Source organism: Hippocampus comes, unplaced genomic scaffold, assembly GCF_001891065.2.
Source record: "Hippocampus comes isolate QL1 unplaced genomic scaffold, H_comes_QL1_v1.1 scaffold85, whole genome shotgun sequence".
NCBI lineage: Eukaryota > Metazoa > Chordata > Actinopteri > Syngnathiformes > Syngnathidae > Hippocampus > Hippocampus comes.
Genome location: NW_017805540.1, coordinates 4,011,113 through 4,033,708, shown reverse-complemented (window position 1 = coordinate 4,033,708; position 22,596 = coordinate 4,011,113). Strand labels below are relative to the sequence as shown.

The 22,596-nt window shown below is 42.4% G+C and overlaps 1 protein-coding gene across 10 annotated transcripts in view; it reads right to left on the bottom strand.

Moving 5' to 3' along the window:
• The window catches only part of adgrl2b.1 (adhesion G protein-coupled receptor L2b, tandem duplicate 1), a 158,904-nt gene extending 145,499 nt beyond the window's left edge, over nucleotides 1–13,405 (bottom strand). For 6 of the 10 annotated variants that reach the window (XM_019879089.1, XM_019879092.1, XM_019879091.1 and 3 more), the window contains exon 1: nucleotides 12,874–13,404. The gene's annotated coding sequence lies outside the window, so the exon portion shown is untranslated. Of the gene's footprint in view, nucleotides 1–12,873 lie in introns of all 10 variants that reach the window. The other 4 variants (XM_019879094.1, XM_019879095.1, XM_019879096.1 and 1 more) reach the window with 2 other exon arrangements.
• Between the last annotated feature and the right edge of the window lie 9,191 nt (nucleotides 13,406–22,596).

Sequence of the window (22,596 nt, the reverse complement as noted above, 5' to 3'; positions counted from 1 at the left end):
CTGCAGCGGAGCATGAACTGAAACCTCAATTTCTTGGATAATTACATGAAATTATTTAGGAATTTGGGAGACGAGACAAAGCAAAGGAAGATGGATGGTGCGTGGGGAAGGGGGCGCCTCATGATGACCTTTTTTTATTCAACACACTTCCTGCGACCTGCGACCTGCGTTGGCGACGCATGAAGAACACCGGCTTCACCCCCCCACCCTTGAGACAAAAGCGACGCGCTCATGTGCTAATGGCAGAGGAGAGAGTTGAGCAAACGGAGCACTGAGGGCGGCCCGGACAGCTCACAGGTCAGTGCTAATCTTCTGATAGATGGAGCCCAAAGACCCGGGACACATCCATCACGCACCGTCGACGTCTCCCCAACTGGGAGAGATTTGCAAACAGTAAAGGGTTAACACACGGCCCAAACAGACCTCGGATGATCCATCACTCAAGGCAACAAGCCCCCTTTTGAAAGCGTATGGCCCCCTTTGACAACACCGAGGGGCTGCGGAGGAGTGCACGGGGGCGCTCCGATTTAAGACCTTAAGCTCCACGGCTCTGTTGATCATTAAATATCCATTTTAAAAGCGGCGGGGAAAAGTTAGCCGGCATTTCAAACGCCGAAGGTGGTAGTACGGGAGAAGACTTCCTCCCGCTGCCCTCGTCCATGTCTGCGCCACCACGCACTCATCCGTCAAGTTAACTACCCTCACACGTAATCATTCCAGTCATTTGTCTCCTTGTATTTGGTTATGGGAGTCGCATAACAGCCACGTTGGGGATTCCGAGTTCAACGAAAAGCTCACCAAGCAGCACTTTGTTGAATACACAAAATGGACTCTGCCAAGGGGCATCTATTCACATCGGTCTTGCCATCAAGCTTCACCTGCCAGTTCAGGCCTGGGACTAAAACCTTTCACCTTGAAAAACATGCTGGCATCACCCCAAAACAACACGCGTGGCTCAAATGGTCATTAGAAGACACAAGACCTCCCTATAAAGCCAACATAACAACATGAGAGGTCAAAACGGGTTATGAGAATGTTCTTGGGGATTCTCATCATTAGGAATCCACGTGGAATGTGGAGGAATGGGTGTGCAGCTGCTTTCTTTCAACTGTGCGGCAGCTAACAGTGTGTGCAATTAATTCGGACTCGGCTAGTTGCTGGGGGAAATCTAAACGAAAAGTAAACAGGAAAAAGTTTGGTTCTCAACTCAAAATAAGGGCATTTGTATCATAAGAGCGTATGAGGTTGGGGCAGGTAGGATGCATTGACTGAAGGATTTTTCGTCAATAGGAATTCATGTGAAATGCAGAGGTTGTCTCCATGGGGTCATGTTGTTTCGTCAACCACAATTTGGCAGCAACCAACAGACGGCGCTGTTCATTCAGACCCAACTCATTGGCTGCCCTAACGTGGTTCAGGGATAATCCAAAAGGGGAAGTAAGCAGGAAGCAAAAGATGGCTTTGGTAAAACATGTTTAACTCAAAAATTGGGACAGCAATTTGATTCAGAAAGACATGAGAGGCAGAAACGGGTATGATAAATGGACGTGTGCATTTTCACCCTTAAGAATGTGGAGTTAAGGGTGTGCAGTCGCAGCAAACGATCACAGGGAGCTCTGCCATCACCCTGTGGAGTCTTAACAGGTCTCCGTGCAATGTTAAAAATGACCTTACATGATGTGGAGTATTTGTGGCCATTTGTGTTCCAGCGAACTACTGACATGTGCCCTGTCCACGTGTTTTTGTTCTGGGAGCTACCGGCCTAATTCTTGCTGCTTCGCCACATGTTCACCACAATACTTCCTATTTTGCTTTCAGTCTGTATGAATTGTAATCATCCGGTAAAATTTTTAATATCATTCATGAAATGCTTTGGTTTAATTGACGCCTGAATAAACGGACATCACTATTTGCAGAAATACTGCTCTCCCCGGTGGGGAAGTTACTTTATTACAGTTTCATCAGCCCTTTAAAAAAAAAAAAAAAAATATTACAGTTTCATCAGCCCTTTAAAAAAAATAAAAAAAAAAGGCCAGAAACTCATGAAAACTGAAAAGAGAGTTCAGGATTTTGGACCATGTTGGCATCTCGAGTATCTTTATAAACTGATCTGTATGGTAATCATATACATAAGTGGACAAATTATTAGACATTTAAGACAATATTTAAAAAAAAAAAAAACACACACACAGTGGAACACTTAAGCAGCACAATGTAACTAACTACAACTGTTCCCTTTATTTTTTAGTTTTTGGGGGAGAAGTTTCGATTTGGTGTGCCGGCGAGGTCAGATGCAAGAATGTCAAACTAATGTCAGAACTAATTCGGATCTGATGCAGCTTCAGCATTTGGTAGCAGGATTAATTCAACATGGACTCCCCAACATCTCAACATGTTCTGATGTTTATATCTCTGTAAAATGTCAGCAGCTCATGTTGTAATGTGTTGTGCTGGAGTGGGATCTACATAGCTTTACGGGACTTTAAATGGAATCCAGCGCCGCCATACCTTCTCTGTCAATACCGCAGTCAACGCTGGTCCGTCACTGATTACGTGAGTGACAAATGTTATTAGCCTGGGGTTATCGGGCTTCCCGGTTTACGACAGTGACTTTGGAGTGGTGAAAGATGAACGAAGCAGAGCAGTAGCTCCTCAGCAACCTTTCGGTAACGTAAAGAGCCAAGTTGCGTTGACCTGACCGCGCTTTTCCGAGGTCCCTTACCGCCAGAGCCTTCCCACACATAAACAAGACATAACGCCGGCCTACGTGAGCCAAGTCAAAAGTCACTGTAGATAATAGCACGCTAGGGGCTCACGTACGGGAGGAGCGGATGTGCACAAACCTTGAAAGTAACCTCTAGAACAGGGGTGTCACGTTGCAAGGTGGTGGTGGTGGTGGACCCCAAAAAGCAGGCAGGAGGGAGGAGCAGGGTGAACTTGACGAGTTGTATTGATAAAAACACAGAGAAAACTAAATCCGAAACAAACAAAGGCCGAAGAACACAAGGAATTCAAATTACCAAAACAAAACCATGACTGAAGCAAAAAACTAACAGGAACACAACCATGAGAGAAACATGACAGTAGCAAGCAAATAAACAAACAATGACCCGACAATGAGTGGTCGGGCGGGAGTCCTTTTATACAACTAATTACATAACGACCAACAGGTGTGCAGCTGCAGGGGGAGCCCTACAGTGCCACCTGTTGGTCCCAAACCGAAACATGACAAGGGGTGTCAAACTCCTTTTTGTCGTGGGCCATTTTGGAATTACGCCTTCCCTTGGAGGGCCGTTACGATTGTGAAACCGAATACATTTTTCACCATCACATCGTATTATTACTTGTACACAAAAAAAAAAACGATGGCTCACTAGTTTTGAAATCAGTCAAGTATATGTTCAATTATTGTTCAGGTGACTGAAAACCGGGCCACAAAGTTATTGCAAAATGTCACAATTATTTATTACATATGACAATTTGAGATTTCGGTACAGATTTAAGCAAGGTCATGGAAATGATTTGCTTTCACGGGCCACATAAAATGATGTGGCGGGCCGGATCTGACCCCCGGGCCTTGACTTTGACACCTGTGCTCTAGAACAACCTTTCAAGTCCTATCATGCCGGGCGTATCGTAGTTCAGCCCAACATGTTCATGAAAGATTGGCCTAGAAAAAAATGCAAACAAAAAAAAACAGTTTGCACTACATATTGAGACTTCATCAATGTTTATCAATGTTAAACTGGTTTGCTACTTCTTTGGCTTTTCTTGCGATACCAGTGATGACAAAGAGGAGAGGTATGATGATGACTGTTGAACCGGAAATGCAATGTAGCAGTAGCGCAGCAGCGAAAAGAAAATATGGCCAAAGCTGCACTAAGTCGACCATAAAAATGTTCAAAGGAGAACGGAGGAGGGCAAAACGTGCCACGATAGCGCCACAGCGAGACTGCAACGATATCTTTTCAGTATCAGTAATTTTGAAAGGGACTACTCTGCCCTACCGGAACCTGCTCTGTGCACTTCGGCAGATAGCAAACAATTTTCCAAATAAGAGGTTCAGTGTGCTTGCTTCAAGCTTTTTGTCACTCCCACTTGAAGTTTACTGTCAAACTGAGCCACAAAAAGCAAATTAAACAAAGTCAGCCAGCTGCCATAACTTGAAAGGCATAAACTTGAGATGCACATATGTGTAGTGGTGACTACAGTTTTTTTAAGAATGAATTCAGTGTCTAAACCGCATACAGACTCAACGTACTACAGTGAAACCAGCATGAAAATAATTAATGATGTTAACTTGAAGTCTGGCAGGATTATTTACCAGCTCACTACAACATCGCATTTAAATACAGGCCGACTTCACACAAGTGACTCAATCTTCTTGACTGAGCGTAGCTTTTAGTTTTCTACTGAGGCAACGATGACCTCTCCAAATAGTGAGTCAGAAAGAGAAAAAAAAAGAGAAACCAGCAGACGCTGGTTTTCAAATGTTGACATTTTGCGACAATAATCTTTCTTCTGTAAAGTTTTTATTTTTTAAACAAGGCACCACATTTCAGCATCTGCAAAAATAATTGTAGTTTTGTTGAAAAACTGAACTGCTGAGTCATTTATATGACAGTTAAAATACCTAATATTATTTAATATTTTCCATTGTATAATATCTCCAATTAATAAAAATAATTCATTGCGTGTACTGATGTTTTAGATTTTTGCCACAGTATCGAGGTACTTCATACAGTTAAAGTATCAAAATCAGAATTGTGGTATCATGACAACGGCAGCTTGAAGGATACAGCAAAAAATTCTAAATGGTGAATGCAAAGCGGAGCCTCCCACATAACAAAAAAAAGCACCAGAAGTACATCAACGCTTGCATAAATGGCTCTGCTTTGCAACCATGAAAATATTAATTACAGTGGGTACCTCTACTTACAAACGTCTCTTCATACGAAATTTTCAAGTTACGAAACGCCTCAACGGGAAAATATTGCCTCTTGTTAAGAAATTTCAAGATACGAAAGCTAAAAATTCAGTATTGGGCTGCTAGTGGCAGCTCCAAGTTTCATGAATGCAACATACTTGTAGCTGCTCTGCCATTGGCTATTACCTGGCATCTTCCTCGCATCCCATTGGCTAAGAGGGACCTCTACCCAATGTGTCTACGTGTGTAAATAGATAGATATGTGTCTATGCAGCGTCCTCGTCATTCGCCCCTCGGACCGTGAGGCATTTCCGATAGTTTTACATAAATATGAATCATCCAGAAAAAGTGTTCACCAGTCGGGCGAGCGCTCACTATGCTGATGTTTACCTTGGACATTTTCGAAGGATCGTTATAAACCAACAAAAGCAAACGTCCTTGGATCAGTTCTTTACAAAACACCAGGCAAAAACCACTTCTGAGAGAGAACATGGCCTAAAGAGGGCAAAAAACAATGAGAATGCAGTAAAAAGTTAAATGACTATCATTTTTATTCTTTCTTCTTAGTTTTTTACATTATGCACAACTCTCATTTATTGTGCAGAAATCTAATTGTAACATGTATTTGTTACATAGTTTGACTCATTTTTATGCTTCAGAAAACATTTATGTCTGATTTTGGGGGGGGCCTTGGAACGGATTAGGGCATTTACATGGAAAGCGCGTCTCAACTTACAATATTTTCTACTTAGGAAATTTCTTCCAAAACCAATTAATTTCGTAAGTAGAGGTACCACTGTACTACTTGCCTTTTAGGCATTTCCCCGAATTTTTGACTCAGGAATACATACAGTAGATATTCTCATTGATCAAATACATATACGACAAGCGACTGTTTTTGACAAACTCGTACCTTCGCCTTTTCCACAACTACCACAACTGCCAACAGCGATCCGAACTTTTGTCTGCGTCGTTTTGAGAAATTCAACCACTCTGCTTTCTCCAGCGTCCACCCCAAAATGAGGCTTCACCTGCCTGTTGGACCTCGACCAGAAGCTTCCGTCACGCTGCTGTTACCTGGCCATTGGCTGGTGGCCACCGCCAGCCAATCCTCTGCTACCATGCCACTCCAAACATAGTCAACATCTTACTTACTCCCATTACATGAGATATGGTTAAGTGTTTTTGAGTCTCTTGAAAGGCGCGATAGAAATCTAAGCTACTATCACAGTGATAATTTTACAGTTTACCACCAGCGAGTTCCAGGGACTCGCTGATCAGAAAAGTATGAGTCCCATTATGCATTTAGAGAGTCCCAAATTTCCAATTCTGAAATGGTCTATTTATTCAATTGCATATGATAATAACACAAACAACAACATATACATACAATTATAAACAAATGCTGCAAAAATGAAAATAATTCAGAAGCAGGCCTGAGGATTTCGGAAATTCACAGTAACCGTTTTTCGGTTCCGTCGGATTACCCAATGGGAAACCACGGTAACTAATTTTGGGTTCCTAAACGTTGCATCATCAGAGTATTTTTTCCAATCTCACACTGCAAAGATTAATTGACTGGTAATCATTAATACAGGTAAGTATTGATGTGGCTTGACATCCTCTTCCCAAGACGATGCATGTGTAATCTACTATCAATTTGACGAAAGAATCTAACACACATCATCATTAGTTCTACCAACAGTTAACATTAGCATTACTACACCTTGTGACGAATGTTTTATTCATAAAGTTACCATGCTACAACCAGTAAATTATAGAATAACCAATACTGTTTCATCATATTTTTCATAGCGATTAGCCTGTAGATCTAATGACCAACTTGCCTCGTAATCGTGCCTCACGTCGTATCTCGCTCTCGCGTTCTGTGCATACATCACAGGTGAGTTTAGTGATACGCCCTTGGGACGATTCATACGAAAAATCAGACTGGCATTCCCATTTCTTAAATGTCGTAATTAGTAGACCTTTGTGAGTTTTTTTCGCCGCCATCTCAAACTTTCATCCACGCGATTCCTCAGTTTGCGGACTAAAATAGCAAGCCGCATGCGCACATGACATTATCTGCTCCGTCCCCCCCAACACTGAAAACAAAACAAAACGAAAGTAAATTAGAAGAAACACACTCACACTCACACGCCACACCACAAACACACATACAGGCAGAGTGAACCCGCGTTGATCACACAGGAGAGATTCGATACAACAGTCAACTCGTGTGCGGTGACTTTTATGGTTAAACGATTTTTCGGTACCGTCAAAATGACGCCACGGAAACGACACGCTACCGGTAACAACAGTTACCGTGAAATCCTCAGGCCTGTCTTAGTTTTTTTTGTTTTGTTTTGACTGAGAAATTTCCTTGCGTCCCAAAAACGCACATTATTTGGAACTGTGCGTCCCGCGGGAAAATGATGCGTCTAGGACGCGGGACGCAGAGGTAACGAGATGGCTGCCTATCATTATTGCTAACGTGAGCTGCATTTATTCATGCTTATGAGGGTTAAGGCTGAGTACACATTCTATTCTGTTGATGTGTCATGAAGACTACTTTTCGCACTCGTATCACAGTGATGGATGTTAAAATGTCAATAACGGTTTTACGATGGCATCAGTTTGAAAGTGAAAAAGATGAATCCACTTTCCAATGATTCCTATGAGTCAAAAACGTTTTTTTTGGTTTTGTTTTTTTTTAATGAACATTTTGGGGGTCAACCTGGGAGATTGGACCGCATCTCTGTGGTCGATTGCTCTTCCTGTGATCAGAGCAGAGGCGTCCCGGCAGCGATGATTCATGGCAGGCCATCCTCCTGGCCTTATTGTCCATTTGTTGCTCAACGTTTCAGTGCAGGAGCATCAAAGGGAATTAGACAAGACAGCTGTCAAAGCCCACGCCCAGTGAGTGAAGATGGCAGGTGAGCCTTTGTCACCCCCCCACCCCCCGCCCACACACACACACACACACACACACACACACACACACACACACGCCAACTCCTCCTTAGCTCAAACTGCTCTGAACAAAACGACTGCAAGCCTGAGTTGTCGCCAACAGCACACATGCATGCACTTTGGTGTGTTACACCTAAGGACATGTTCTGGGTCTTTAAGTCGCCGTTTGATGTTTAATTTAGAGATTTTTGGCCCGAGAAGTTAGTCTGCAGAGTTGCAAATTTGGAAACCCAAACTGTGGTATGGGTTCTGGAATATCAGGTAACTTTCAAGTTGTTCTCACTTCAAAATGAGTGTACAGGCAGTGGTTTTAGGAACACTTGGACTTCCCAAACTATAAGTATGAAGAGAAGTTAACCGCTGCATCATAAAAATTTGAAAAAAGACCTGACAGACATGAAATGGAGAGGCAACAGGAAGGTGTTTGAAGAGTTACACAGGGGTCCCGAGGTTTACGACAGAACTGACATCGGCGTTTGCTAGGTTACCACGTGCACAAGGAACTTGTGTGCATAACATGTAGGAATACAAGCAGACTGGCTTGGTGACCGCCACTGATCTTTATTTGATGGTTTTATATTTAGACGGAAGCATGAAACTGCCAATGCAGAGAAAAAATGTCTGACTGGCAAATAGGTTCCAAAATGCTTGAGCACAATCAAAAAAATATTATTCCACGTTGACAGTTCCACGCTTCCAAATAGTTTAGAGGTGTCCTGATCTGATATTGATATCGGATATTGATACGATATCAGCCCAAAAAAAAAAAAAAAAAAGAGCATTGGATTATATCAGTCTAAATCCAGAATGTCTGATGTTAGCACTCATACACAAGAAGTCCATTTCAAACTCAGTTTGAATTTAAATACAGAATGTACTCAAGTAAACTTGAATTGAATTGTTATTTTGCACTTTGTTTTTATTTACTTTCTTAGGTTATTTTTCAGGGTCATTAAATTGATCCAATTATTTTATTCAAGTGGAGGAGATTCTCATGTTTGAGGATGAATTTTTTTCTCATAGCTACTGTTGCTGACCATTGCTCTTTGTTTAAATAGAATCACTCGATCAAGTCTCTCTCAACATTTAATAATAAAAAGAAATAAATAAAGGCATGTATCCTTCCTGCAATATCGGTAACGTAACGACAGCGAAAAAGTGTACCGGGAAACCGAGAGTATATTTACGGCCAGAAATTGTCTTGTCACAGTCTTTTTTTTTTTTTTTTTTTTTTTTTTAACAGCAGCCGCATGAAAAGTGTAATAAATACTATTTTGGTTGCAGACTCTCAGTTGCTCAGGGTCACACCAACGTCCAAAGCTTTGCAGCCAAACAGCGTGAAAAGAAAATTCCCTCCAGCTACTTTAGATGTAAACACATTTTCACCAACGAGATACTGCTGCACACACTGGACGCTTTATTCTTTCCCTTGAAGATCAGATCTTTGCAGATGTGTCTTTGACGGGCGGTGGGCAAGGAGGTGGGTAGGAGGGGGGGGGGGGTCCAAGGGGGCTAATATTCCCACTAAAAAACTATCAAAGGTTTTTGATGATTTTGATTACGGCCGACGAATCCTCTCGCTGAATCACAATTGCAAACAAAATGCGGGCTGTTCCAAAAAACGCCGTCTGTATCGGGCAGCGGCAGCAGGACGAGGCCGCTTGAGCGGAAGAGGAGGGAAAAGGAGTGTGGAGGAGGCAATGAGGAGAGCGGGCTTGGGGGCTTGGTGGGGGCTGCTGGTAGCTCATGTTCTCCCTATTGATATGCAGACACTTTGATATGGAAATAGCAAGTTACAAAAAGCCGCCAGAATTCACACTCGCCTGCATTGAAACCATTTGTGCGAGGCGAGATGAGATGGCACTTCCTTCCCAGGACAACACCGACAAATGGACCCGAGCAGCATGCCTGGCTTGGGTGAGAACTGGAGTGGAGGTAGAGAGTGCATGTGTGTGTGTATCTGGTGAGAATGTAACAGAACATTTGTCCTCCTCCCGCTCTCTCGCTCTCTTTTCAATTCCTACCGTCCCACAATTCATTGCGCGCTGAAAAGCAGGATTTTTTTTCCCAACACAATCGTCAAAGAATGGACATTGCTTCTCACTGGTCCTCCGTCCTTCCTTCCACCAAGCCAAGAGGACTTTTGCTTCACGCCAAGGCATAAAAGTTTTGAAAATCCCCCCGAATTTGTCATTTGTCACGCAACATGCAGATGACGTAATAATAATACATGAGCTAGCTAAGATCCACCCAGAAACGAACAGCCGCTCCTCTTTTACACACCCTGACAGCTGAGAGTTACATTACAGCACCACAAGTATTGGGATATGCCCCTTAATCGAGGGACTGCTCCATGAAGGGCTAGCATATAGATACCCTTTCGTCCTCCTAAATCTTAAATCGACAATTTAAAATGAGTTGGTTTATATAATTGAACCACTAGGCGGTGGAACATTGGGCCCGTGGGCCATTCGCAGACCACTGGAGCATTTAATACAGCCCGCCATGCAATCCGAGCAAACAAAACCTCAGAGGGATTGACATTGAAAATCCACAAATCTTATCGAAATCATCCACCATTTCCATTCACATCATCAGTGCATGTGAGCTGCATGCACCAAAATCAGGCAAGAGTCAACCTATAATCCAATCAGTGAAGGACATTTCTTCAGAAATTTTGTTTGACACTCGAAGTACTTGAAGAAAACTGAAATGGCCGCTGAGCCACAGATTTTAAAAGTGTGTAACAGTGTACAGTAGTGTAAGAGTACGAAGCAATGCATCAATAATTTAGCCAAGGACACGAACAAATTATGCACACTGACTGGCCAAACAAAACCGTACAGGATACGATACAACAACAATGCAGATTCAAAGAAACTGTTTGGCTTCACTCCTCCCATAACACATTAAAATATTGGGAAAATCTCATTTTTATCCACATGTAGAAAATGATTGTAGTAGAATTTTGTGATTTTGTTTTTCACATTTCTTCATGCAACTCAATGTGTCAATCTTGCCCTGAATATATTTTTTTTCATGAGCATTACTGTTTTCCAAGCGAGGTGTGTGGCGTCCATTTCCACTCAACATAGCAAATGCGGTTCCAAAATCAACTGCACAACTGTTACAAAACATTAAATGTGAAATATATGCACAACAGTTCCAGTCAGGGTCTACTAACACATTTGGGAAAATATGTGGAAAAGTTGCACAATAACTACAGCAGAAAGGGACTGGGGTACATAAAGCTTTCTTTGGCAACTTTTAAAATTCACCACCATAATGTACCTTTCTTGCCTTTAATGTAATATTGTTTCATTATTGTCATAATTGCTTTTGCAGTCAGGACCATGGCATCAATTTCTACTCAAGTGACCAATCATGGTTCCACAATCAACTTCACAACTGTTATTGGCATTAAATGTGAACTATGCGCACATTCGATGCATTCAGGATCCACCACCAACACATTCCGGACATTGGAAAAATCGACATTTTAACCATATGGAGAAATTGATTTGTATTCCACGTGACATAACTTTCATTTGTAACTTGAAATTTTCAGCATGACTAAGCGCCAGCATAATCTACCTGTTTTGTCTTGAATCAAGAGCTGTTTTTCAATATTCTGTTGCTCTCTTAGTGAGGTGTGTGGCATCCATTTGCACTCAAGTTACCAAATATGCTTCCAAAAGTAACTACTAACCGACTTAATTGTTATGAATGATGAAATGTGAACCATAAGCACATTAGTTGCCTTCAGGGCATTTAGGACAATTGTCTTGCATGCATTAAAATTCTTGGAAAATCAAAATTTGTTGAAATTATAGAAAATGACTACAGTCCAGATGACATGACTTTTTACGCACCCCCCCCCCTCGCATCTTTAATGATTACTGCCAACTTAATTTACCCGTCTTTCCTGAAATTCAATTTATTTTTCCATGATTATATTGGTTTCGGTGTTGGTTTTTTTTACAGTTCTATAAAGAGTTATAAAGTCCAAGTTTCCAATTTTGGTTCCAAAATTACCCAGACAGTTTCCGCTCCACCAAATACAAACTATATGCACATTAGTTGCAATAATCGTCCTCCACGGAGACATTTTGGACAATTCCACGCTTCAATTGCAAATAAAGGCATGATTGGATGAGTTTGGTGTGGAAGAACAACACCAAGACCATGCATGACCTTAAGCGGTGATTGCAAGACTTTTATCTTTGCCTAGTGACTTCCTAAACATTCACTTCAACATTTTATTGGAAGAATGGACACACTGTTTTAATTGATTAGCCAATTCTTGACGGTGTTTGCATTATATAACATTGCAGCACGTCAGCTCACGACCGAACGCCGTCCATAAGAAATTCGCGCGTCAATGTGGTTTAACCTTGATGTGTCAGCGGTGCCTTGCTCTCAGGGGGATCCCGGCCGGAGCCTGCCTCCGAAAATGCCTCACGTAAGGCGGACTGGCAGATATTGCTCCCCAGCCCGTAAAAACCCTGCATCTGTCTGCATGTCTGTGTGTGTAAGTGTGAGTCTGTCTGTGTTCGTGTGTTTGAGTGAGTGAGCGCGCGTGTGTGTGCACCATCATCTCTCATGGCAGGCATGTGGGCTCCGTGAATTATACATGCCATGTGCAATGATCTTATTTTATAGCCGCAAATGGGAGCGCTAAAGGCAGCAACTGACATCCAGTTTCTTCGAGGCTGTTTAAAGTGTGTGTGTGGGGGGAGATGCACGTTAACTATCACAGTCGGCATCACACTTGACCGGGGACAAACGTGTGCCTTCAGTTTTTTTCATTGTGCAAATGAATATAGAATTTCAAAACAAAAGCGACCGACTCTAAATTACTGTGTTTGTTAAGATTATTTAACATTTTCTAAAGTCAAAGACGCACTTCTTGCACACGGCGTTTAAACATTATTGAGGGGGTGCTTTTTTAAAACTCAAACTGAAAATTTTACCGTGCGAGAAGGATGAAGGAGTGTGAATTCGGCTGGCCTGGATCAGACGAGGAGGCCCCCGCAAATTGAGGTCCCGGTCACACAAAAGCAGACTCAGCTCGGCTGCATGTTCGGGTCGCCTCACAGCGGACAGGCGGCGGTGGCAGGTAGGCGCTCCCCCACACGTCGATACATCTAGGTCGGGGCGAATAGCTCCATGAACGAGGAGAGGAAGAAGGTGGTTCAAAAGTAAAGCACCATGCCCCGAGCGTGTCGTTTAAAAACAGAAGGTTGGAGCGGGGGGGAAACACGCTCCAACGAGACGAGGTGAATTGGAAAAAGTCCCGAGCGGGTCGTGACGAAGTGGGTCTGGAGGGTCGTTGAAGCCCGAAGGCGGCGCACTCAAGCCGGGGAGTGTTGAGATGAGATCCTCGGTGAGCTCCGGGATTTAGTTGCACGCCAGCCCGCGCGTGTCGCATCCGAACGACTCGTACGCAGTCAAGAGGACAACTAACTGAGCAGACCAGCAAGGAGCACTGAACCGACGCTCTGCAGCAGCTGGCTGGACACAGACGCGGGGAAATCCCGGAGTGGAATTACGCAAATGCATTTGGAGTTCGGAATGGATTTAGGCAGTCTTAAACCCTGTGGTTGGCCAGACAGCTAATTAATTGTTGAAGATAGATGGATGGACAGATAGATAGATAGATAGATAGATAGATAGATAGATAGATAGATAGATAGATAGATAGATAGATAGATAGATAGATAATGAACCAAAAAGGAAATAATTATCTTGACAGAAAAGTCGTTAGGTTGTTGGGAATATATATTCAGGTTATGCAAAATGCAGCAGCAAATGGAAGTGGAATAGATTCGGGTGAATTCCGCTGTATTTATTATAGCCGCTATCCCACTGAGGGGGGGAACAATTACGACTGTTGGCGAAGGTAGAAAAATGCATGTTCATGCCAGAGTTGATGAGGGTTCATTCAAGATTGCAAATGTTCGCAAAACGTTCTTTCGCCTAATATTCGAGAGACATTCACCAACAGTTTTAGTGGAGTTTTTTATTTCTTGCCGTGGACAAGAAAAGTACAGGCGAACGTCTGGCAACTATCGAACGTTTGCAACCTCGATCAAACCCTAACGAGAATGTAACATTCGCTGCTTTTTGGCATTCGTCCCTAAGTGGGATAGGGGTTTAAATTAGTAGTGACTAAGTTCGATAGTTAACTTGCTATAAAATGTTAATAATGAGACAAACAGGGAGGAGTTATCGAGATATGAAATTATTTTGTTAGTTATACAGTAGTTGCAATATTTAATTGGCAGCACTAAGCGTGAAATAGCGGTCAGACACGGAATGGCTATAATTAGAGTCTGTGCTTAGCTAGCTCGCTTGATAGTTAGCTACGATATATTCATGAAGTAGATATGGCTATCTAGAGCCAAATAGCAAGTTACAGTATATTGGAATGTTTTTGGTATGTTAGTTTGGTCACATAAAGATTTTGTTAATCGTTATGGTTGTAAGCGGAATAGATTCAGGCAAATTGAGATGGCTATAAATACCTTCTGTGCTAAGCAACTTAGCTTGATAGATGTATAAGTTACTTTTTGGAGAGTCAGCAAGCTATCTAGCTAGCTAGATTTTTTGTTAGTTGTTGAGTGAGGTTACATTATAAAGATTTGGTTAATAGACAGGTGAATTCTGGCTCGAATTAGCCTGTGTCATTAGCAATTAGCTTGACAGAAACAAACAGAAACTAGCTAGCTACTTAGATAATAGTGTAAGTAGTTTGTGAGGTTACGTTAATTAATTGGAAACTGAATCTAGGCTATATAATTCGCTCTCTGGGTTTGTTTGTTAGTGTGATATTAGCTAGCAGGCAAGTCCAGCTCCGGTCTTCAAGAGCCACTGTCCTGCCTGTTTTTCATCTGTCCCTGCTGCAACACCCCTTCAAATGATCAGCTCATCAGCAACCTCTGAAGAAGCATAATAACGATCCTGGTCATTTGAATGAATGAGCAGCCCTTGAGGACCAAGTTTGGACACCTCTGAGCTACAGCAATAAACATATTGTTGGCATGGCGACCAGCTACTACTTAGAGAGATAGATAAATCATGGGCTATTTAGTTGGTTTTGGTTAATAGACACGAGTTAACTCGCAGTGCCCTCCTCATCTGAAGCTTAATGGATTCAGTTGAAGCCAAGCTATACAGTAGTTACCTCCTCGAGTTAACGATCTAGCTTGATAGTTTAGCTGGATGGACAAGCAGATAGTTAGTGAGCACTGGATTTGGTGTGTGTTTTAATTTAAGGCATCTGGAATAACATTACGGTCTGTGAAAGCCATGTCACTCCAAAAATTGAAAGCTGATGAGAGATATGTGGAGTCTTTCATTACGAATTTCCATTAGATAGCAGTGCTAAATGAATGTATTCTATTCATGCCCATGATCTATATTGTTTACAAATCACACAATGCATCCTCTGGTGGTTTCAAAAAAGATTTGTGGATTGTTGTTATTTGGAACTTTGTTTAATGTCCCTGAAGGGATTTAAAACTGAAACCCCAATGGACTTTTGGGGCCATGATTAAGCTCTGTTGCTGGAATTACCACTCCAAAGTTGAGAGCGCATTACTGTAAGCTGCAACACATTAGCATTAAAATTCCATTTGTGGGCAAATATTATCTAATCTTAATGGCTAACTGGACAACAAAATGTTTGCCTCAAAAAGAACCAAAGCTGTTTAGCCTGGATATGCCAGCCACTGGGTGCATAAAAATGACGATGACAAATATTTAATTCAGACTCCACACAAAAGGGCGATGGGCATCCATTTTCTCCGTGTGATGTGTAATGTCTGAGTGTGTCGTGCATCCCGATTGTCACGGCAACATGCAATTTCTCCGTGTGCTGTCTGAGCTCTGTCATTATGCCTCCAAACAGCATGTGAAGTTGTCTTAGCAGTCAGACGACACCAAGGGAACCGATCCGCACAGCTGGAAGCCAGTTTTTGTGGTGATGCTCTCCTCAGGTTTTTAAAGTTCAGCCCCACGTCTCGTGAACGGCTTGCAGCGGCTTTCATTATTCTACTATTTTTAGCTCCCCGGCAGTGGTGCGAATTCAGACATTTGATTCAGGATGTATTTGCTTAAGAAGAGTCAGTCCGAGTACAAATACTTAACCGCGAAACGAGAATCTATTAACGTCTGAAATGTCACTTGGCTCCCTCTCGTGAGCCAAAATAGTCAGGGTGAGTGCTCTCTGTTACCCGTGGCTTCGGTGTCAAAACAGACGCCTAGCCACACACAAGAGATTTGGGTCATGCTCACCAGGTGGAAAGTGAAAAGATGAGTGAGGCAGGCTAAATTTACAAGCTCACATCATCACACGAAGAGAAATAATGTTTATGTATCGACCACGAATGAAAGTGTAAACTCTCACCGGGATGGGTATTCATTGTGGTCAGCACGGTGTATATGTAAATACACACACACACACACACACACACACACACACACACACACACACACACACATACACGCACGCACGCACACACGCACGCACACAAAAACAAAAGAATTACAGAAGGTTCACATTTTTTTTTCAGTGCACGAAAATGCTTGGCTTGGCTGTTTCATCGCACCCTGTCATTCTCTCCTGTGTTCTAAACCCCCTAAAAATAAAAGCTCATGTAAGAATCTAAGGAGTTTTTCCTGCCGACTCATCTGAGGGTTAGAAAGACATGTCATGGCAGGAACAGGGCCCATACAGTAAATAACAAGCTCTAAAGGACCTCATCATTGCAATTCCAAATTACAGTTTCTTTAGAAAGTGTATACCAATACCGAGCGCCGCTGCTTCTGACTTAAATGCCAAAGAAAGAAATGAACTGAGCCCTGTTCATGTAGGATCAAACTATGCCAATACCCCCACCCCTCCTAGTGGCTGTGAATTGTAGGATGTCAGACCAATCAAATTGGATGTGTACCAACAAGAGGCGTCATGCACGGCGCAACATCGGGGCAAAGGGAGGCTGTAGCCCCCTCAGAAATCTGTTTAGCCCCCCTAAATCTATTTATTTAGTGCCCTGCGACTGACTGGCAGCTAGTTCAGGGGATACTCTGCCTTCTGCCCGAAGTCAGCTGGGATAGGCTCCAGCACCCCCCGCCCCCCTCCCTGCGACCCCATTCAGCATAAGCGGTGTTGAAAATGGATGGATGGATATCAATTTCTTTCTTTCTTTATTTACCCATTTATTTATTTATGGTGGTGGATGTGTTATTGTGTTATTTTTGTTATCGAGTGCAAGGAAGTTTCATGGACTTACTGTACCTTGGCTGACATTTTCTGTGTGGGAACTTGGCCGTCTAATTCTTCATCCTTGGGGTATTTTGAGAAAATATGCCACATGGATGTTATTAAGACACCCACAAAATGTTCTGAATTATTAAAAAAAAAAAATGCACAATGGTCCTGATTTTCATGTCTGGGACAAGTGTGGCGCAAAGCGCAATGCCACATGGATGTTATTAAGACACCCACAAAATGTCCTGAATTATTAAAAAAAAAAAGCACAATAGTCCTGATTTTCATGTCTGGGACAAGTGTGGTGCAAAGCGCAGTCTAGCTGTGTGCATGGATGGAATTTTCTTTGTTTTGGTATTTTCCTAGACGGGTGCAGGTAGAAGTTTCCGTCGGTGTGCGCCGTTGTGGGAGGAAACGCAGCCCACTCCCGGCCAAAAAAGCGGCTCCCCTCATTCCCTTTTGCGTCAGCGCAGAGAGAGCATCGCGGTCTGCATGGCAGGAGATCGGCGAGTGGAAAGGATATTTAAATGTAACTACAAGAAGATCTCCACTTGTGGATGATGAATGTGCCTTCCATCCTCAATCGTACGTCTGTGTGTGCTCAGCTTCAGTGCTTCCTATACCCGATGTGATATTGTACTTCTTTCCACAATGAATAGTGCATCTATCTGATGGCTGCAGCCAACTGGCGTGCGTGCACCAAAGATGGTTTTCCTCTATTGAACGGTGACGTTAAGCTTACTTTTTGATGACTTCTCTTTTCGTTTATTTCTTTGACACGTTTATCAGTCATTTATCTGTGATAAATGTGCAACTCTTGCTATTTATACAACTTTAGCAGCACCAAAACGAATCCTGTTTCCCACCACTTAAGCGCTTCCACATTCGACTGCTGGTTTTGCTCACCCACTATACTTTAATTACTGTGGGTTGGCGGGGGTTGGGGAGGGTAAATACCAGGGGCACAGACACATAACAGTACCTATGACTGCTCATTATCACTTGTTTAGTGCATTTCTCGATGCTAATTAAAAGCAGGAACAATAAACATCACACTTTGTTGCTGTCATGCACTCACGTCACGTGTGACTTGAGCATAAGGATCCTTTTTTAAGTTGTTTGCTAATTTATTTCAAAAGGCGATTTAAGCTTAGTAACACACCAGCAGCGGAGAAAGAGAACAAAAGAGCAGCTTGTGTGTAAACAGAACGTTCGTTTGACTTCCAAACTCGTACGGCATTACATAAGTGTCGTTGACATTTCTGGGGTCGTTTGTGATCTTGTGGGTTGGAGGCTCCGAGGGGGGAGACGCCGTTTGAAGGATTCGAGTCCCTCACAAAGTGTTTGTCTTCAAAACGTGTCATCTCGTGTTAGCTTGTGGACAAGGGGTTCCAGAATAACGCGGGGTGTGGTGAGTAAGAGCTGGGAATGCTGCGGTGAATTCATCCCGAGTCATTACTAAGTGGTTTTGCTCATTATGATCAAACGCTTCAAACTCAAAGGCGATCTCGTCCTATAAGAGAGGAATCGTTTATTGAGGAGAGAAGGGGATGGGGAGGAGGAGGGGGGAATCAAAGGATGATTCGATAAACGCTCTTGTTCCACACAGACTTCTCTGCATTGAGGAATTCTCTATCCATATCCCGGCCCATTATTTAGACCAGCTTGCCGCAGCAAGTGAGCAACGGCGCAGATAAAAGGGGTCAAACTTATCATGGTTTTGACATCCATGGCGGAATGGAAAAGACCAGGAGAAGCACATTTTATGATAAGACTATTTCCGTCCCAATCAATCTTACACTAGCAGTACAGCGGATTTGGTCTTTTCTTGCAATACAAAATCATATCCCTGCCCCTCCGCTCTTCTAAATAATTCATTTTTTTCTTTTGATATTTTACTTTGATCTTTTGTTTCCCAGCTGTATAGAGAGTGTGAGGTCATGTGTCTTCATGAACTTCCAAACAAGATGAGTGCAAGCATGTAAACACCAATTCAAGGCTGCCAGAATATTCAAACGAGTCACGGAAGAAGGCGAAATACAAGAAGCTAGGCTAACTGTTAGCTCATCGGACAACTACAATGCAGTTCCAAACTCATCGTCTCCTTGACATTTTCAGTCGCACCCCTTGTTTTTGTCCAGTTGCTTTCTAATTGGCTACAATTCCTTTTCACAGCGTACTCGTATATTCCATAGCTCGCCTAAACTCGCTCTTGACCTCATAAGGTTTTGCCATCGTAACTATTGTACAGGTTTGACATTTACGATTATCTGTCTCAAATGCTTTACGAGCAGATCAGGAACACACGAAAAAGCCACTCTTTTAACACACCCCACAGCAGTAAATGATCACTGAATGTAATCTCTTGGAGACATCCTATACTCTGTCCATTTGCTGACGCTGAGCGCAAGGGAGGGAACATGTCCAAATTGTCGGGATGCATGTACCCCACTTCCGACATCTTCATTGAGGGGTAATATGCGGTTGACCCAAATTGTGTGGAACGTTGTGTTCGCATGCTGAACTGGGCCAAAGTGACTGACACTGCAGGCACATGAACAGGCGATTGAAAGTCCAGCTTGCCAAGCCACTAATAAGCCTGCGAACTGATGAGAGCACCGAGCATTAACTGCATTATCTGTTTTGGGTCGCTTGTTTACGAACTTGCTCGGCCACGGTTGCTGGAACAACAAATGTGCCCGTAGGAGCAAACGTGGCTTGTTTTGGAAGATTCTGGTGGGAAGTGGACGCTGCACTGCCCTCAATTGCCCCATAGATGACAGATTAAAGATCTCCCGGTACCCGTCAAAACCAAGTGCCCTCGATCCAAGCCACCATGCGGCAGCTGAAGGATGTTTATAATCTGGGTTTTGCAGCATGGTGTTCTTTGCTGTAAAGATTGAGTGACACTTATTGAAGAAACATACTGAACTTAGCATTAAATGTCGAGTGGAACCTCAACATTCATATTTTGAAACCAACCAAAATATTTTGGACAAAATATGTTTCACACAAAAATGGACTCCTGCCACCCTTACAGGATTTCAGCATTTCCCGTGACTGTGAGACATTACCACAGTAAGCATATAAAGGATTAAATGCGCAAGTGTTTTTCTTTGTTTTGTTTTGTTTCTGTTATTTGGTTGTTTTTTTATGGGCGGGGGGGCACCTCAGAAGGGTACCACTGATGACAAAGAGGGGAAATATGACGACCACAGAACCGAAAATGGAACTTATCCCAATGTAGCATAGCAACAGAAGCGGTAGGCCTACTTGCGTTTTTGCTCGCACTGCTTTGTACAATTGGCCGGACAATTAATTTAAAAAATCAATCGTTCAATTTTTTGGGGGGGTAGGAAAATTTGTTGGGAAACATGATTAAATTGGCAGTGGACAGCTAGTGATTGACCTTTAATGTCAAGTGTCTTCAATAGAGTTGTATTACCACTGCCAAGGTCAATTGTTTCATTACCATTCATTAGTAGGGACAGTTAAACAGAAAGTTCCATTACTCCAACCAGTCTTCACAAAATGTTATCTGGAGGGTGAGGCAGGATCTAAGAAATAAGCTAAATTTAATTCGGGTCAGAAAAGGAACCAAAAATGACTTTTACTCAGCATTTGTCTTTGTCTTCTACAATCTGACATTTAAGTTTAGATTTGGATAAATGGCCTGTTCTGACGGATGTCTGGAAGAATATGTCAGGATGCTCAGCCCAATTTTTTTCGGCTAATTAGCATGACATTTTGTTATTTGTGGTGGATTGCATGATCAGTGTAATTCAAAATTTTCAAAGTTTTCTTTTGTATTGTTTGTTTTGGCCATGTCCGGATAAAGCTTATTGCTGATGTTCAGTTCATATAAGCACAGTGAAATTGGATATGGGTTAAGCAGAGTTTTACTGCAGCAATTAGCTCTCAACCTGAAACTGGTCCTTTGTACAGATAAGAGTCATAAGACCAAATAGCTGGTATTCCAGCTATTTGAGAGACAAAAAGAGCTGCAGTCTTGTCTTTTAAACGGGCGCTTTACTCGTTCTTTAAAACTCCCGAACGAATACAAACACTGTCTCTCTTCGACCACATGCTTTCTCTTCTGAATTCGTCTCGAGAGGCGTTCAAAGACCGCTTCAGAAAAATGTAAATTAATCATACCTCCAATGGCACGAAGAAAATCGAAAATAATGCACCAAAACAGAAAACGCAGCAAGGAAATCACAAAATAAATTATATGGGGGTATCTGTGAACACAAAACAAAGGGATAATTCTTTTAACATCAACATAGACACAATTCTGAACCACTCCAGTCTCCGACACAAAGAGCAAGAGCAGCCTTAGAAAATTGATCTAGCCTCACCATGTTTACAGGACAAAGAATGGGCAAAGTCACAGTCACCTGCATAGCAAATACACAAGTGTTAAAAGTTGGGGCACATTGTCGGTAAAAAAAACAAACAAAAACAACAACAAAAAAACCCTGATCTATTCACAAACTAAAGCAAAAAGTAGGATATCCATAGCCAAGCAAAACAAATGTGGCATGGTCAAGAATGCAACAGCTGGTCAAAGGAGTCTTCCAAAAAAAAATGATGATCAGTTTTGGATTAAGATGACACTGTTAAAGACGTGACTCTGTTTAAACACTAAAACCACCACACAGTTTTTCTTTTGCCACTCTGCACAAATTCATTGCTGGTGAAACCACCTACGCCAGTCAATATTTCTTAGCTCATATTGTGGGATGGATACCTTTATCTGTACGAGATACACACTGGTCCATTTTCACTGACAAGGTACGTTAGCACTTTATTAAACTGGTCGCGTAATAACCACTCATCACGATCAAGTGAGCGTTTACTGCTTGAAGTTTGCCAGACTCTGACAAGATTTGGCAAAAGTGCTCTTGGTTGTTCTGGAAAACAGGCACTACAGCTGTTACGATCAATAACTATTTGTCTTTTGAATATAATTGTTTTTAATAATGTTTGCTGTGTTGTTGTTTTCTTTCTGCCCCGTGTCTTCTTGACACCATTGAAAATGAAGGCTCGCCCTCAATGATCTCTCAAGATTGAAATAAAGGTCCGATTGAATTAAAAAGGTTGTAAAATACAAATAGCTAAATAGCCTTTCAACTCACCTTTTCACCGACAGTATAAATGTGCTTTTGTTTTGGAGGTTTCAGGGTTTGGCATCAGTATGTTCCCTCTTCTGCAGTGGGACTTTATATAAGACTCAATTTTTTTTTTTGGGGCTCGTAAGCCTCTTCCCCATGAGAATTGAGTTGACAGCAAACTTCAGCGGTAGAAGTTAGATCAAGAATATAGAGGGCGAATTCAGCTCACTGCAACACATCAAGTCTGACAAGAAACACGGATCCAGACTCGGTGGGTCTTTTTCTTTGGGGGTGGGGGGGTAATACAG